This window comes from Molothrus aeneus, chromosome 16, assembly GCF_037042795.1.
Source record: "Molothrus aeneus isolate 106 chromosome 16, BPBGC_Maene_1.0, whole genome shotgun sequence".
NCBI classification, from domain to species: Eukaryota; Metazoa; Chordata; class Aves; order Passeriformes; family Icteridae; genus Molothrus; species Molothrus aeneus.
The window spans coordinates 11,732,628-11,748,216 of NC_089661.1; the positions used below are offsets into that span (position 1 = coordinate 11,732,628).

Sequence of the window (15,589 nt, forward strand, 5' to 3'; positions counted from 1 at the left end):
TGCCAGCCTGATTTATTGCTCATATGAGCCAGCAACATCCATGGCATCCAAAGGTGGAGTCATTAGCAAGTTGTATCAGCTCATCCCAAGCAAGGGAACAGATACTCCATTCCTTTTTTCCTTAAAGGAGAATTGTATTTACAGCAGCTTAAATAGTCAGTCAAGCCCTAAGATGGCAAATTAATATTCTTTCAAAGCGAGAGGAAAACACTGATGTTTCATTTGTGATTTCAGAGAGACAATTTTCATATAAACTACAGGAAGCCTCACAACCATAAATGTAGTAAAACATGTGCTAACGCTGGCTGCCACGGCACTCTGCCCAGCTGAAACCCTATAGCAGTGCCTGCATAAAAAGCTATTTTATATGGTAATATTTTTCCTCCAATTAAATCTCGGGACCTAAAGTGATTTTGTAAACATTAATTAACCCTCAAGAGCAGCATGAGGTAGGTATTATCCCAATTTTATCATTTCATTTCCATTAAAGATGTGATAGAGCTTTATGTGGGGTTTTTTCCCATGCAAACCAGAGCAGAGACTGAGTGACTTCATCCTGCACTGCTGGTCATTGGTGGTAAGAGACCCCAGATTATCCCACTCCCAAGTATGATTTATTGAAAATACTCTCTATTCTCATAATGTGAAGCTCTTCATCAGGCAGTGAACTGCTGAAACTCACTGCCCCAGAGCCTGGCAACAGACACACAACAGTATCAAAAATGGGTTGGACAAATTCAAGGACAGAGCTCCATAACTGGGCCATGACAGGGCAGGACATGTGAGAATCTTCCAGCATCTCTGGTTGCTGGAAAAGTGCTGGAGAGCATGGACAAATCTGTGGGCTTTCACAGAATAACAGCTTCTATCTACCATTGTGGTCAAAGATGCTCTTCTGGGATTTTCTTCCCAGAGATAAAAAAGAAGGGTGTGGTGGTTCCTCATAACTACTCTGAGAAATCAGTTTGACCACAGCTGTGCATCTGGCTAGGAGAGAGTCACTGTTCCACAGGGTAAGTGCAAGTCACAGAGGAAGGAGGTCACATGAGTATGTCCCAGGCCATGAAGGGGTGGGAGGAACTCCCAGAGGTCTGCCCTGGTCCAAGAGCTCCCTCCAGGGAGCTGGGAAGAGTCAGGCATGGAAACCTCAGGTCCCCTTTGCAGGTGTTTGCAGTCCCCACAGTCAGGACTATGCGGTCTCCCAAGCCTTGGCCACACACTGAGCAGGTGATGCACGTTCTCCTACTGCCCAAGCCTCACTTCAGTGAGCTCAGGAACACCTGGGAGGGCAGCACTGCCCTGCAGCCCCACAGCAACAGGGCTTTGTGACCCCATTTGCACAGCCAGGCTGAGACAAATCTCTCTTAATTGCCAATCAAGCAATTCAGACCAAAAGAAGAAATTATCCCACCATCAGCCTTGATCACAAGAAATTCAGGTGAGACCTGAAGGACACAAGCAGCATGTTGGAGATATCAAACAGAGGGAGAAGGAAGACAGCTGCAACACCAGCTCATTAGATATATTTCCCCCAGCACACACTGGCATTTACAAACCTGCTTTTGCCAGCTCGTTACCTTCTCCTGCTATTTGCACTCCAGGACTCCTCCAGACAGGTCAGGGCACTCCTCACTCTTGTGTTTGTCTATTAAGGGAAGAGATTCAGCTCCAAAGTTTGCAACAGGGCTTACTCTGGCTGCTAGGAGGATGCTCCAGTGTCAGCTGTGGATCTCAGTTCTCCTTGGGCAGCTGCTGGTGCTTCTGATCAGCTGGGAAGGGCCCTGGCCCTGTCTCCCTTGCCAAGGCCAGGCAGAGCTCCCAGCTCCTCATCCTGGCTGCCAGCACCATTCCAGCTGCAGTGCAGGGATCCACAGCAGCAGGATCCCTGTGTGAGGAAAGCCTTGCACACCTGGAGACTGCTGCTCCCTCCCTGCTAGGGCTGCTGTGACCCACACTGCAGCAATCTTTTGATTCTGCAGGTTACTTACCCTTTTCCATCATCTCTCTGGCCTTTCTACAAAGCCCTGCCACGAAGCTGCAGTGCTTTGGCTCTTACAGATCTTTCAGACCATTTATCCTCTCCTTTCCTAACATGCCCCCCTTGAAAAATCTTGCTGTAAAACTCATCACCAGGACTCAGCCTTATTTTCAGGGTTCACCAGCTCTCCTCAGCACATCAGTCTGAAGCTTCACTGAGACAAGAGAATCTCTTAAAAGCCCACAGTGCAATGAAGGCAGTGGCAGAATCCATATGATTTAACATTTCTGGGAGATCACTAACATATTTGCTATGCTACTCACATTTTTGGGCTAGGGGCAGTAGCTTTCTCTTTCTTCTACACAGCACACATCAAACCAGTACATTTCTCCCTACAGCTAAAATATTAGTGCAGCTGGTTTATATTACAGCAATGCCTAAAAGAAACCAAGTGAGACAGGGATCCCAGCGTGCCAGGTCCTGTACAAACCCCACAAGGAACTGCCAGCTAAAGCCCAAAAAGCAGACAACAAATCCTAGAGGTGCAGTATGTGAGGGGAGCGCAGCTATGGAAAGATGCAGTCTCTGGTTCCAGGTTCCTCAGCAGCATGGCAGAAAGGAAAACACATCTTCAGAGCTGCTCCTCCTCCTCACCAGCAGACCATGCTGCCACCTCAGAGTCGTACCAAGCAGCCTCCAGGAAATTTACTGGCACTCTCTGGAGTTTCAAATAAACACAGGAAGCTTTCCATGGAAACGGCTCAGACCAGAGGCAGTGTCTGATGAAAGGGATGGGTCTCATGTGTAGGTAATATAGAAAGTCAAAACAGTATCACAGCTTGGGACATTTGGAGTGTTTTCCCCAAATTTCTGAAGGTTGAGGGTGACTTTGGGCCGTAAAAAGGACCCAAAGGGTTGGCTCTATGAAGACCCATGGCTGGAAACAGCTAAATATAAGAGACAGCAAAGTAGCATTAAAATCTCACTAGCATTTGATGGACGTGAAGCCCTAATGCTGGTAGGAAATCAGAGACTGAAGAAAGCAAACATCATCCTCCTGGAATCCCTTCCGTTCTGGAAAATGTAAATTGCTGTTTTTCTCTGTCAACTGCACTTCCACCTACAATAAATTAGTCTTACTGATCATAATTTTATCCTTTCATTTGTGCAGCAGAAGCCTGGAGAATTGTTTCAGGCACTGGGAGAGAAGACCTAAAACAGATTTTCCCATTTAGAAAATAATTTCTAATCTTGGGTGACTGAAGAGGAAGACCAAACAGTGGCATTTGAAAGGCAGGCACAGAAGAGACAGCCACGTTCCTTGAACAGGAGCTGGGACTCCCCAAACAGCTGCCCAGGCACAGCTCCAGATGCTGCTTCTGTGCTGAACCAACACATGCAAGGAGGTATTGCTTAGCAGAGTTAAAAAGCATCTTGTAACAAATGGTAATGTATCCCTGGTTTCTCCAAGAAGTGTGAAAATCGTGCTGCAGGTTTGGAAACTTGGCCTGAATGTGAGGTTTGACCAAATCCACTTAAGCTCATGGTGCCTTTAGATGGAAATGTGGGACATTTGGGCAATGCAATCGATGTGTGACCCACAGAGCTCTGTTGGAAAGCCATCCCATCCCTGGCTCATTCAGCAGTAACTTGGTAGCTTGTTTTGCTCATCAGCACATCATGGCCAGCGTCTCAGAGAGCAAAGATAACACATTACTGCCAGTTTCTCAGCAGTATCCTCTCTTTACCCCTGTTTTCCAATACCTTAAGAACCTTAAAATACCAGAAATTCTACCTTAAAAACCAGAAATTGCAGAGGTTCTGAAGAGTAAATTACTTGGACTAGAGAGAACTGCTGGCATTCATTGATTCTTCTTTTCAGAAATAACACTGAACAAGTAATTCAGATTTGTCAGAAAAATGTACAGAGAGCTTCAATTTAGGGGGAAGCAATAAATACCTTGATTGATTGCAACCAAACCTGGTTGGCACCTAAAGTGAATTACTCATTCCTGGAAAGCAACATGTTAACTAGCTGATTTGGTGCTTAAGGCAGCAAAACCTTGGTTTTTTGGCTCTCAGAAGGGCACTGGACATTTAATAGAGATGATTTGTTGATTTCACATGTCAATACGCTCCATAATTTGTGAAATAATGTTGTTTTGATGCATTATCCTCAGCCTTCCAGACATCTGCCCCAGGGTTTCCACATGGGAAACTCTCTCATGAACCACCCCATTGCTGCTGTCCCAACTGTGGAGTCACTGTGTGAGACAAACACTGCAGATGCCACACACAAATATTGGCTTAATGCAGTATGTTCCAAACACACTCTGGCAGAACTATTTAGTAAGACTCTGGCTATCAATAAACTTTCTGACAAAGACTATGGAAAAAAGAATTTGCAACAGGGCCAATTTGTCATCTAGAACTGAGGTACAAGCTCAAGTCAGATGTTGCTGCCTCCCCTCTCACTTCCATCTTCCAGCTTGAAAAAAAAAACACCCCAGGGAGATAATTGTGCTGATGCTATGTGTCATTTTTAAAAACTATATTATCACCAAACAGTCAGCATGTTGGTCTACGTGTTGAAATTACAGCTCAAAAACTTCCTAAGTAATCTGCCCATTAGGGAAGAATCAGTCAAGTGCCAAAGCAATGAATGAAGACAGGACTGCTTTAATCTCTGAAAAACAGAAACTTTTCCTTTAGAAGAGGAGTTGTTTAGAAGAACAATGAAAGCTGCCAGTGACAGCACCTTGAAAAGGGATGAACTTATTTTGGCATCTCTCCTCCTGGTTGTTTGAAAACTGCACAGTCCCAATTCAGTGATGTCTTTCTCAAGGAGCTATAAAAGCTTTTCTCTCTACTCCACTCACTTTCATAGGCACACAGGTAAGAATAAAGTACTTAAAACCATGTGGACCATTTTACATTTGATGAAACATTCAGTGCTTAACAACTCCATTTAAGGACTCTTCTTCTGTTGCAGGTAGTTCTGATCAGAAGGTAGAGCTGCTAGCAAAGGGAACAGTCTCCATTGGTGTGAATATGTTTATCTTCCATCACTAATGAAATTAAACAAGTCCATACATCCCCAAAAAAGGCACTGACTGTCAGGATACAATGTCAGCAGACACTGTGAAGGATTTTCAGCTGACTTCACATCCTCACCAGCTCCTTCTGTTAAACGCTTTGGCAAGCAAAATCATCAAAACCCATAGATGGGGCTGACACGCACTTAAGTACCTCATTTTTTCAGTCTTGGTATCTATCAGCCTTAAAAGATTGTGATTTCTGAGCAGCACAATAAATTCTGGTGGAGCATATGGACAGCTGAGCTTAATCACTGCTGGCTGGCAATACAACAGCTTGTGCTTCGCCCTGCTGAGAAAAGGCTGGGGATTGGAAGCTCTTCAAGGAACGGAAAATTTCCTCCTCACGCGACTCTCAGGCACAGTGAGGGCCACCCAAACACTTCTGCCTCCTGAGCTGAGGAATTTCTTCCCATGATGACTTCTTAAGAGAGAAATCTTCAAGGTTTCTGGGCTGGGACAGGTTATTCAGTACTGGAGAACTTAAATAGAAATGATTTAAGGAGCTTAGTAGATTATATCAGCTTTAAATGGGTCAGAAGTTACCTTGGAAGAATTGTTGAAATAAAGACTGCATCTAGCTGTAGGAGACAGATGGGAAAGTTTCTTATGTACAGATATGAAACATAAAGCATCAGTTGGGGGGATGGTGGAAGAGACGTGTTTGAAAAGCATCCAACTGGTCAGGGAATGCTCTTGCTTCCATTTACTACCTCTTGTAGGAACAAGAGTAGCTTAAATTGTAAACACTAACACACAGCAGGTAATTGGGTATATGCAAGTGGTCAATGTCCAAAACTGAACTTTTGAACTCTCGAGCAGAGGATGGTACTTCACAGCCTGGTGGATTTACACTTTGGTAAATCCTGGACTAAAACAGAGGAGGCACATCCTGAATCCCCCAAAGACAGGACAAAATGGGACAAAATGTTACTCAAGGTTTCTGGCTGGTCTTTCGCTGTGTCAGGCTCCAGCTACTGAATTCTCGCAAAATCCAGATTTCTGATGCTAGAAGATCTGAAACTGCTTTTGGGAACCTGCGGGCTTATTCTTGGGATTCAGTGCCTCCTCCTGACTATGAATCCTTTACACAGCTCAAGCATGCCTTTCCCAAGGCTTGTGGTTTCTGGAATGACTGTCTGGCTTCACTGCAAACATGTGGTATTTGTGGGTAAACACAGCCACACAGGCTTTGCACACAGCTAATGAACACCCCGTTGCTTCCTCTGAATTATGAAAGCAGACAAGTCACATATCATTAGAAGTTGTCTTTGAATGTGTTTATCTTCAGCTTACAGTTAATGGCTCAGCATTTATGTCAAGAATTGTCTGCTGTTAGTCCTGCATCAATAGCCATCGGAAATTTCACTCAAAGATGGAGAAGAAAAAAACAGCGGGAAGGCAAAATTGGAATTTATCACCTGAAAGGCACATGCAAGGTCCCCAACAACTACAGCTCTTGTTGTAGCTTATTAACTAGAGTCTGCCTGGCTATTCAGGTGGGCAGCTTCTCCTGATCTTCCTAAATTTTAACTTTAACAGCTTTAAAAAAAAAGAAAATTGGTTACTCAACTCTCTCATACAAAAGACTATTGGAGGCATTTCTGTACCCAGTACAAGGCAGCCTCAGAGAGCTTAATCCCACCTCAGGAAATGCCATTTTAATGGAAATTCTGTTTCTTGGTTTTGTTCTTTTTGTTTCTTTGCTCAGGCTCGTTAAAGTGATTAGAGTAATACCCAAAGTAAACTGCATCCCAAAGAATTCCCTCTGTACCCAGTGCACAAAGCACAGCACGCTCACCAGCCCCAGCTCCCTCTGTCACACAAGATAACCACACCAAGGGATCTTTAAAGCCTGTGGAACAGGAGCTGTATTAACAAAAATGGATTGCAAAGATGAGACAAAGCTAACTAACAAATAAGCAACAACCACCACCTGCTCCTTGTAGCTTTGCCAGTATGTGCATGCTTGACATCAGAAACAGTTGGAGGGGGGGGAAAAATGAAAAACAGAAGGTGCAGGATGTTGGGAAAAGGCTCATTTGTTCCCACCAGGTCTCATGGCGCTTCCCTACCCTTTTTCTCTCTCCATGGTGTTTTTTGTGTGCATCTGCACACACACAACACTGAAACCTGGCAGCAGAAATTCACTTGGGCAACCTTTCCATTGTTATCTTAGCCAGTTCTTAGCACAACACCTGCTACTTCTTCCACAAAACAGCAAGATCTTTCTCTTTGCCCAGGTGATGCTACCTCTTGCTCATACACCTTGATTCAGGCAACCTTTCACCTCTGGTGTCCTGAACACCCACGGCAGTCACTCCCAGAACAGTGAAGACTCTCTGTGCTAGCCTGAGTTATGCCTCTTCACCCCCAGTAACTCCTCCACCAGCACAACAAATTCCACATCCTTGCTCTCAGGAGCAGTGCGTAATCCCACATCACCTTCCCCTCTCCATTAGCAAGGCCACCTGGAACAGCTGCTCCTCCCCTTCTGCAAGGGTTTTTCTGTTCCTTCCTGAGCAGATCTTCCACACCATCCACACTCATTGATATTCCTCCCTATGGCCTCTTTCACTGCAGCATCTACAGCAAATTAGCAGTGAGACAGGGAGGTGGTTGGAGTTAGGCTGTATCACAGACAAAAAAGCTCTAATCGCCCTAATCACACTGTTCTAACACCAGACCATATCTTTGGGTACAACATGTAACACATTTTGGACACTGCTACAATGGGAGTAATAAAATAAAATGCCTTAGCAGTGGTGTGGAAGCCCTTCAGGTACAGTTTTAAAAGGAGATCTGTTTTCTGTATCTCTTTCAAACGTGTTCTTCCCTGGAGGATGCAAGACTGTAATTTGCATTGAGCGAGGCATTCAGATGAGGTCTGGGATGCAAACAAACGTGACAAGAAGGTTAAGAGTCAGGACAGAGAGACATGGAATGGCATGAAGCTGAGATAATCTAAAAGAAAAAATGCATCCAAATGTTCACTGTCCTTTTCAATTGCTGCTCTTCCTTTTATTGAAATGGAAGAAAATCATAGTCTGCTCTAGGATGGTTTGTTACCACCTAGAGACTTGAATTCCAGGGTTTCTACACTATTTTTTTCAAGTCAAGGAATCCTGTCTTTCCCAAGAACAAAGTCCATAAAAAGTTGCTATTATTTACAGTCTAGTAGCGTGCAGAGGAGACCTGTGCTGGTTCAAAAACCTCTGATAAAGACACTGAAAATAAAAAGCACATAGGTTCTGAAAACAGCCCCAAAGAGCTTATAGTGTGAGTTATAAAAATTCCTTTTCAGAGATAAGTCTTAACTTTATATGGTGAGAAATGCTGGCTCTCACAGATCTGAATTTCAAAAAAACATTCTATCAACTTTCCCATACAAATCAAGTAACTTTGGTTGAGAATACTGTTGAGAGGTGTCAGAGCAAATCTAGGTTTTCAAGAGAAGTACACACAGTTTACCAAAAAGTTTAACTATTTCTTAGCTGCTTTCTTTTTTATTCTGCAACATGCACATAGAGTTACTGTTCAGTAGACCAGAAAGACAGGAGACACTTGAAATGAGGTTTTTTTTGTAGTATTCACTCCAATTCAGATATTCAGCCACTCAAAGCTTTCCTTCCTGACAATGCTCTATAAATCTTGCTTTAATACCTCCATAATTCTGTGTTTCCTGGTAAAGCTCTACTTTGGAATGAATTCAGATTGGACTTCAAGGAGAGATCTCAGAGGAGAAAAGCAACACAAATTGGCTGTGCTAGACCAAGACCCTCAGTATCCAGATAGGAAGGGAGGAGTCAGAGTGAAGTATGACAGCAGAGGTCCTGCTTTCAAGACTTTATAAAGCAAAGTGAAACTGCAATGTAATAGGATTTTCCAGTTAATGGATCTCATTAGCAAAAAGCAAAACCTCTACGGGTATTTTTTTAAGATACTATCTGGTATAAAAAGAAAGATGCATAATTAAAAATTATGTAAAAGCCTTCATGGAAGCATCAAAGTTCATCTGAGCATATAAAAGCCTGAAAAACAAGTGACAAGAAGTGCTGTCAATCACTTTATGTATTTGTACAGCAAACACATGGCACAGGCTGGATGCTGAGGTCAGCCTCAACAGCAATGCTGAAACTCCTAAAGGCTTTAAGTGCACCAGGACATTTTGATCCTGTAATTTAATGCATATAAAGTACTATTATATGACCTTGCACATCTAATTCCAGCCTGGCAGGGTACAAAGCAAACCCACTGCATCTGAGTGAATGAATGAGCACCCTGAGCCTTGGCTGCCCCCTGAGCTAACCCACCACCATTACCAGATTCCTGCCTCAAGCTGGAAGCATTTCCACTCAAAGAGCAAGTCAAGTTCCCTTTCCCATCACACAGAAAAGTGACAGACACAAGTGCTTTGAAGGACTCATTTCTGACAGTCTCCTGGAGCAGCTGGGCAGTGTCTGAGTGGGATTTACAGCAAATGTGTTGCAGGTTAAACAAGCTGCAGTGCAGCCTCTCCCTGCGCGGGGTTATCGCCTCCCACGCACCTTCTGCTGTGGCCAGGCAGACAGGGAAAGGAGGGGAACAAAACATGGCCCTGCCACACACCCAGGGGAAGAGCAGCTACAGCACAACTGCCAGGTTTTATTCATTTTGTCCCTGTCACTTCACAGTCTTCACACTTGTCTTGCCCCTGGGGAGAGCTCATCCTCCCCAATATCACCTCAAAGTCCAACCAGGTACAGTGGAAATTCCTCTAGTAATGGGTGACTGCATAGAGGGAAAATGAGAAAGCTTCCAACATCTCAGAAAAACATGTACCCATGTAGATACCATTCTTTTACCCAAGCAGTCACCTACATTACTCACCAAGAGGAGTCACTGCAGGTTCCCTTTGCTGTGTTGAGCAGGCAGAAGCCTCTTCTGTTTGTTCTGCTCTTTCTCAAGTAAGAGACCTGAGTGTCTAAAACATCCAAATATTGATTCAGATGGTACATTCTCTTCTATCTCCTCAGGGCAAATAGCCAAATGTTTGGTTTTCCCTTCCTTTTCACCACTTTATCAGGTAAATTATTTTTTAAATTTAAGCAAGTTATAGGATCCCTGGTGAAAAGAGCTCTTTTCCCCTTCTCTAGGGGCATGAAAAAGGTCTCCTCCATCTCCTTTCTCCTCCTCTCCTTGTGATGATTACCTTTATGCCCCAGGTTTCCTCACCCAACTCCTTGGAGAGCTGGACTCTGCTCCCTTGGTCCCTATGCAGAAGGGCATCACTTTGTCTCCTTTCATTCCTTGAATATTAAAAGTTTCTACAGACTTGGGATTAACAAACATTCAAGATGTCCCAGGCAGTGAGAACAGGGCTGTCATGGAAGGGGTTGCTGTGCATACAAAGAAACCCTCAACAAGAAGAGTCAGCAATGCAAGGAGAATTAACAAGCACAGTTAAATAACCCTAAATCCTCATGCATATTTATAAACTACATCACATCAAAACCAAATCAATACCCTCACTAGTTACATATGGCCTGAGAAAGCAAGAGCTGGTAACTTGCTTGTGCTTTGCCCAACCAAGACAAGACCCAGAAAGTCTCCACATAGGAGTAAATTCCTGGGCTGTGAAGGGGAATCAAGCTGTAACATCACAGGCTAAGATGAAGCAGAGGGGAGAGAAGGAGCAGCCATCCACAGATGGCACAAGGAATTCACCTAAGCCTTGGCAATGGAGCAGAATTTCAGTTTAAACCCTTCTATTCCTATGACAAAGAGAAAACCACCTCTGGCAAGAGAACAGTTTTCACAATTTCAGCTGTAGCTCTGTAGGTGACATAACTACACCCCCCAACATTTCATACCCCACGTGCTGGGTGAGACTGTTCACATGGGGACTTCTATCAGCACAACCATCTCCTGAAACATCCCTTCTTGGCTTTCCCTGGGGGAAAATACTTCTTGGTTGCCTGCAATGCTTCAATTGCCATTCATGTCTTTTCAAGTAAATGCAGTTTGAAACAAAGATATGGGGAAATGCTTTAAAAAGTCACACTGGGATCACCAACCCATTAGCAAAATGTCTCTGTCAAACATGCTAAACCTGACTTACATCACTTCAACCCCAACAACACATTTTCCTTATTCAGGCTTAGACTGCTGTGAAGTTGAGCCAAACCCAATTTGAATCTACCTTGAAATATATTTAGTAGACACAACTGTCCAATCCTCAGTGCACGACTTAATGGTCTGAAATACAACTGTCCTGCCTCCAGTTTGATTTTATTTCACCAGTTTTACGTCACTGTGCTAATGGACTGGACAGCAACCCGCACATTTTGCACAGAGATGTGAAGGGGCAATGATTTTAAATTTCACTGCCAGGTTTTTCCAGAATTATGACTGCCAGGTCAATCTCTAAACTGTTAAGACCCTACAAAACCTCCTTCAAAACACAATACTTCCTGCTGTATAAAACTCAGGCTTTGATTTTTATCATCACTTTCCTCATTGCCAACATACATCACAGCATTTTTATGAAAGAAAATGGTGCATGAGGGGAAATTCTACTTTTCTGGTGTTTCTCAGTGAGAACCCAGTTCTCCAGCCTTCATGTAACAATCCAGGGAGGAGAGGACAGCTCAGCCTTACACTACAGCTACCACAACATGCTGTGGTAGTTATTTCTTTCCCATTAAGTTTTAATTAGACAACACATGCATGACTTGGAAACACAGCCTGGCTGCAGATGAGAAGGAATCTTTTCAAGTTCATTTGAGCAAACCTGAAAAAGAGCCTTCCTGTTCTTCTCTAACCACACATTTTCAGATAGCATCTTTAAGCACACAGTCACACTGAATTTCAGGGGTCAGACCGCATTTGCTAGGGAGAGTGCAATTTTCCTTCCTTGTAGGAACTACTTGGTCCTTTTCTATATTTCAGTTAACTGTTTTGTTTTTAATGCAATTTTAATACCTTAAAATTACTGCTACTTCAGCTGTACTCTTTGGTGGTACAAGGTCTGCAAGGGAGCTAAAGGTATTTATTGAGTTATTTTCATGAGCAGAACCCCAAAATTTTCTTTGGTATGGAATATACTGACAGAAAGCAGAGATTTTCTGCCTAAAACTGAGAAGTAGACAAGCACCTTGGAATTCATTTGACTGAAGCAAAAAGTGGCCTCAAGAACAATGATAAACATCTCAATTGCATACATTTAGACATTTTTATCCTCCAGCAGGTCAACAGCAGAGGAAAAAAAGATCAAGAGGGGTGATAAAGGAAAAGCACATTTGATGTTAGCAATTTCAGAAAAAAAAATTATTTTCTGTAATCACTGTGAAAGGAGTACAAATCTCTGCCATCGTCTTGCTTAACAGAGCTCAACAATGCTTACATTTCACTTGAGAGGAAATATCTGTTTTCATTATTTCAGCCCACTCAATCACTCCTCCTCCACCTTCTTCTCCAACTTCAACCCTCGACTCGGATGTATTCACTTACTGGAGTTTGCAAATTGCTAATCACCCATTGGCAGTATTGATCTGCACGTTTTACTGCAGTCAGAATGAGACAGCACAGGCTGGTGAATAGACTGTGAAGACTGAAAAATGAGATTAACCAGCTCGCCCCATACAGATCGAGTTATCTGCTGCCTTGTTCGCTTTTCATGAAGCTTCCAGAATGCAGCAAAATGAATCTCCTTAACTCACAAGACAGGGCTGATACATAAGTCCATTAGAAGAAAATATCAGAAAAAGCAAGTAACACAATTTCATGGAAAACAGGTCTTGTCAAACAGACTTGAAGAGATTTCAAGTCCAGCTAACTAAGATAACTGTGTTGACACAACAGAATAGGAATTCTGTAATATATTTGCCTCGGTATCAAAATCGCATTTTCTTTTAAAACCAGCATGATGCAAAAATCAGACTATGGCAGTTTTTAAATGGCCCAAAAGCTGATGAACTAATAGTGACATTTCCCTGTTACTTTCCCAACAAGAATTGCTCCTTTGGCCGATCGTATGCAGCACACATTCTCTAAGATACATAAGAAAATAATAAAACCTTACTAAAATATGCAGATAACACAAAGGCAGAATTGTAGCAAACAATAAAGCCCACAAAGATAGCTTAGAAATCTGATTGTGCCAGGCACAATCATTCCCTATGAATTCAAATGCACCGTGAGAGATCCCAGAGAGCAGAACAGTTTCAGGCACAAAACACAGCGGGTACTTTCTGGGAGACAGTGTCTGTGAGGAGGCCACAGTTAATAACCAAGGGTTACTTCTAATTTAATGCTGTGTGGAGGAAAAAAACAAGGAACAGCCAGAATCTTTATGTATCATTGAGCAGGAAGGACTAAAGAAACAATACTGTCCCTGAAGGCAGCACTGATGAGACCCCTACAGTGATAACACACCCAGGTGAGGTGTGCAGGCGTGAGAGTGTTGTTGAAAATTAAGGAAAGTGGTGAGAAGATTTCCATGAATGATTCATGGTCTGAAAAAACGCATCTTCCACTGAGAAATTAATGGAAATCAAACTATTTTATTTGCTATGGAGAAGGCAGAAGCAATTTGATCTGGGTTTTCGGTGGAAATCTGACACTAAATGGTTCTTTAATGTAGCAAACAAAAGCGTAGAGAGAACCCGATAGCTTCACTTCATGGTGAAGCCAATGAAATGGAAATAATATATATTTTTAATAGGGATAGCTAACCAGGGAAACCAATACATTGTCTGTTACTTAGTGTCTTTAAATCAATATTTGATATCTTATTAAAAAGAGTCTATGGAGCAACCACAAGTCACTGGGCAGATTTCTCTTAAAACTGTATTTTTGTGTTATATCAGACTAATGGGTATTCTTTTTGGCCATAAACCTCTTAATTCAACTCATTCCACTTCCCCCAATTCAAAAAAAGTGTCATCCAATACTTTTATCCATTCTCTCTCATATCATTAATTCCCCCTCTTACTTTATAAGCCTCCAGACAATTCTGTAACTTCAGCGTTTATTCCTCTTAGACATAACAAGAACTTAGATGTTATCACTGACAGTTTAATCTTTTTCAAGGAGAGTTTTAATTTGTAGAGAAATTATATTAGAATCAATGCCTCTAAATATAAAAATACTTTCAAATATATGTTCATTTCAATATTCCAGAGTGGCAGGGCTGCTCAAATCCTCAGGTGATGGAAAATCAGAATGACACTTAAGACCCAGCCACTGAGATTTTGCTTTTTTCCCTGAAGGAAATGTCTTTCTAACAGTCATAATGACAACTTGAACACGTGGATGCTGATCCATACAGATGTAATCTGGCTCATTGGAAAATTACAAGGCTTATTTGGTGTTTAAGAGTGGAAAAAACTGGAGAATGGAAACAGATTTGTCACCTGCCATCTTTTTTGATCTCTAGGCTTTACAGTAGGGAGTGTCCATCCTGATTTAAAGGGAGTAAAGCCAATTTTAAAACTACTTTTCTGGGAGATGATGGAGAGAGAAACAAAGATGGACTAAGATGTGAAAGCTCTACATGTCACAAAACAGAAAAAACCCTCTAGCTAAAACACCCCTGACCATGTGTACACATTCTTTGTAAAATAACCATTCTGCGCACGTGCTCACCCTCATTAAAGGAGCTTTACCAAATATCTCTCCCATTTCCACCCAACATCCTGCTGCCAGTCTCCCACCCACCTCCCACAGCTGCCCTGTGAAGGCAGCACCTGACATCAAGTCTTGAGCACTTTTGGAGGGGCACCTGAAGGATTGCAGAGTGGAAGGGAAGCAGAAAAGCAAACACCTTGAAAAAGCACAGTTTCCCCCTGTAATCCTGTATCATTTCTGCTCCAGCATGCACGAGTCACAGTAACAACAACGTGACTGTGGTTCTTCAAGTGCCTCAAGCACAGTTAAAGACAGATAAAAAATTATGGTTCTGCCCTCAGGAAAGACCTGGAACATCATGAGCTGCCACACTGGGAAAGGCAGCTTCACCAGCCAGCTGCACACTGGTCTTCTGCAACAGATAAAACCCAGCCCACTACTCTCAGGCTTTGTTCCCCCCAAGCACCTCCTTGCTACAGCCAGTAATTCTAACCCAAATTACAAATACAGGAGACCATAACATGGTTGCCTCTCTATACTAATAAGAAAAAAAAAAATCACAAATATCTCTAGTTCCTCAATACATGCCTGGTTTCTCTGCATCCATAATAAGCTTGTCCACATTCAACTTGGAAATACTATTCAATTTTATGAATTCTGCCTGGATCCGTACCAACTGCAAACTCTAATTTGTTTTCTGAATGTTATCTCAACTGTAAGAACTGATCAGTGCCTTCACTTCAGCTCTGCAGCCTGTATATTAAGTTAAGCCACACATAAATGCGTTTGCCTCTCTCAAAAGCTGTTAAATGAGATAGCCTCCTATGGAAAAAGAATGGAATACCACCTGGCAAAGAACAAGGAGTGCTGCTCTGCCAGGTGAGATGGTCAGCAAATTTTGGGTTAC

The 15,589-nt window shown here is 42.7% G+C and overlaps 1 protein-coding gene across 4 annotated transcripts in view; it reads right to left on the minus strand.

Annotated features, from left to right (window-relative positions):
- The window catches only part of MAD1L1 (mitotic arrest deficient 1 like 1), a 352,355-nt gene that overhangs the window by 122,573 nt on the left and 214,193 nt on the right, over positions 1–15,589 (minus strand). The window lies entirely within an intron of this gene.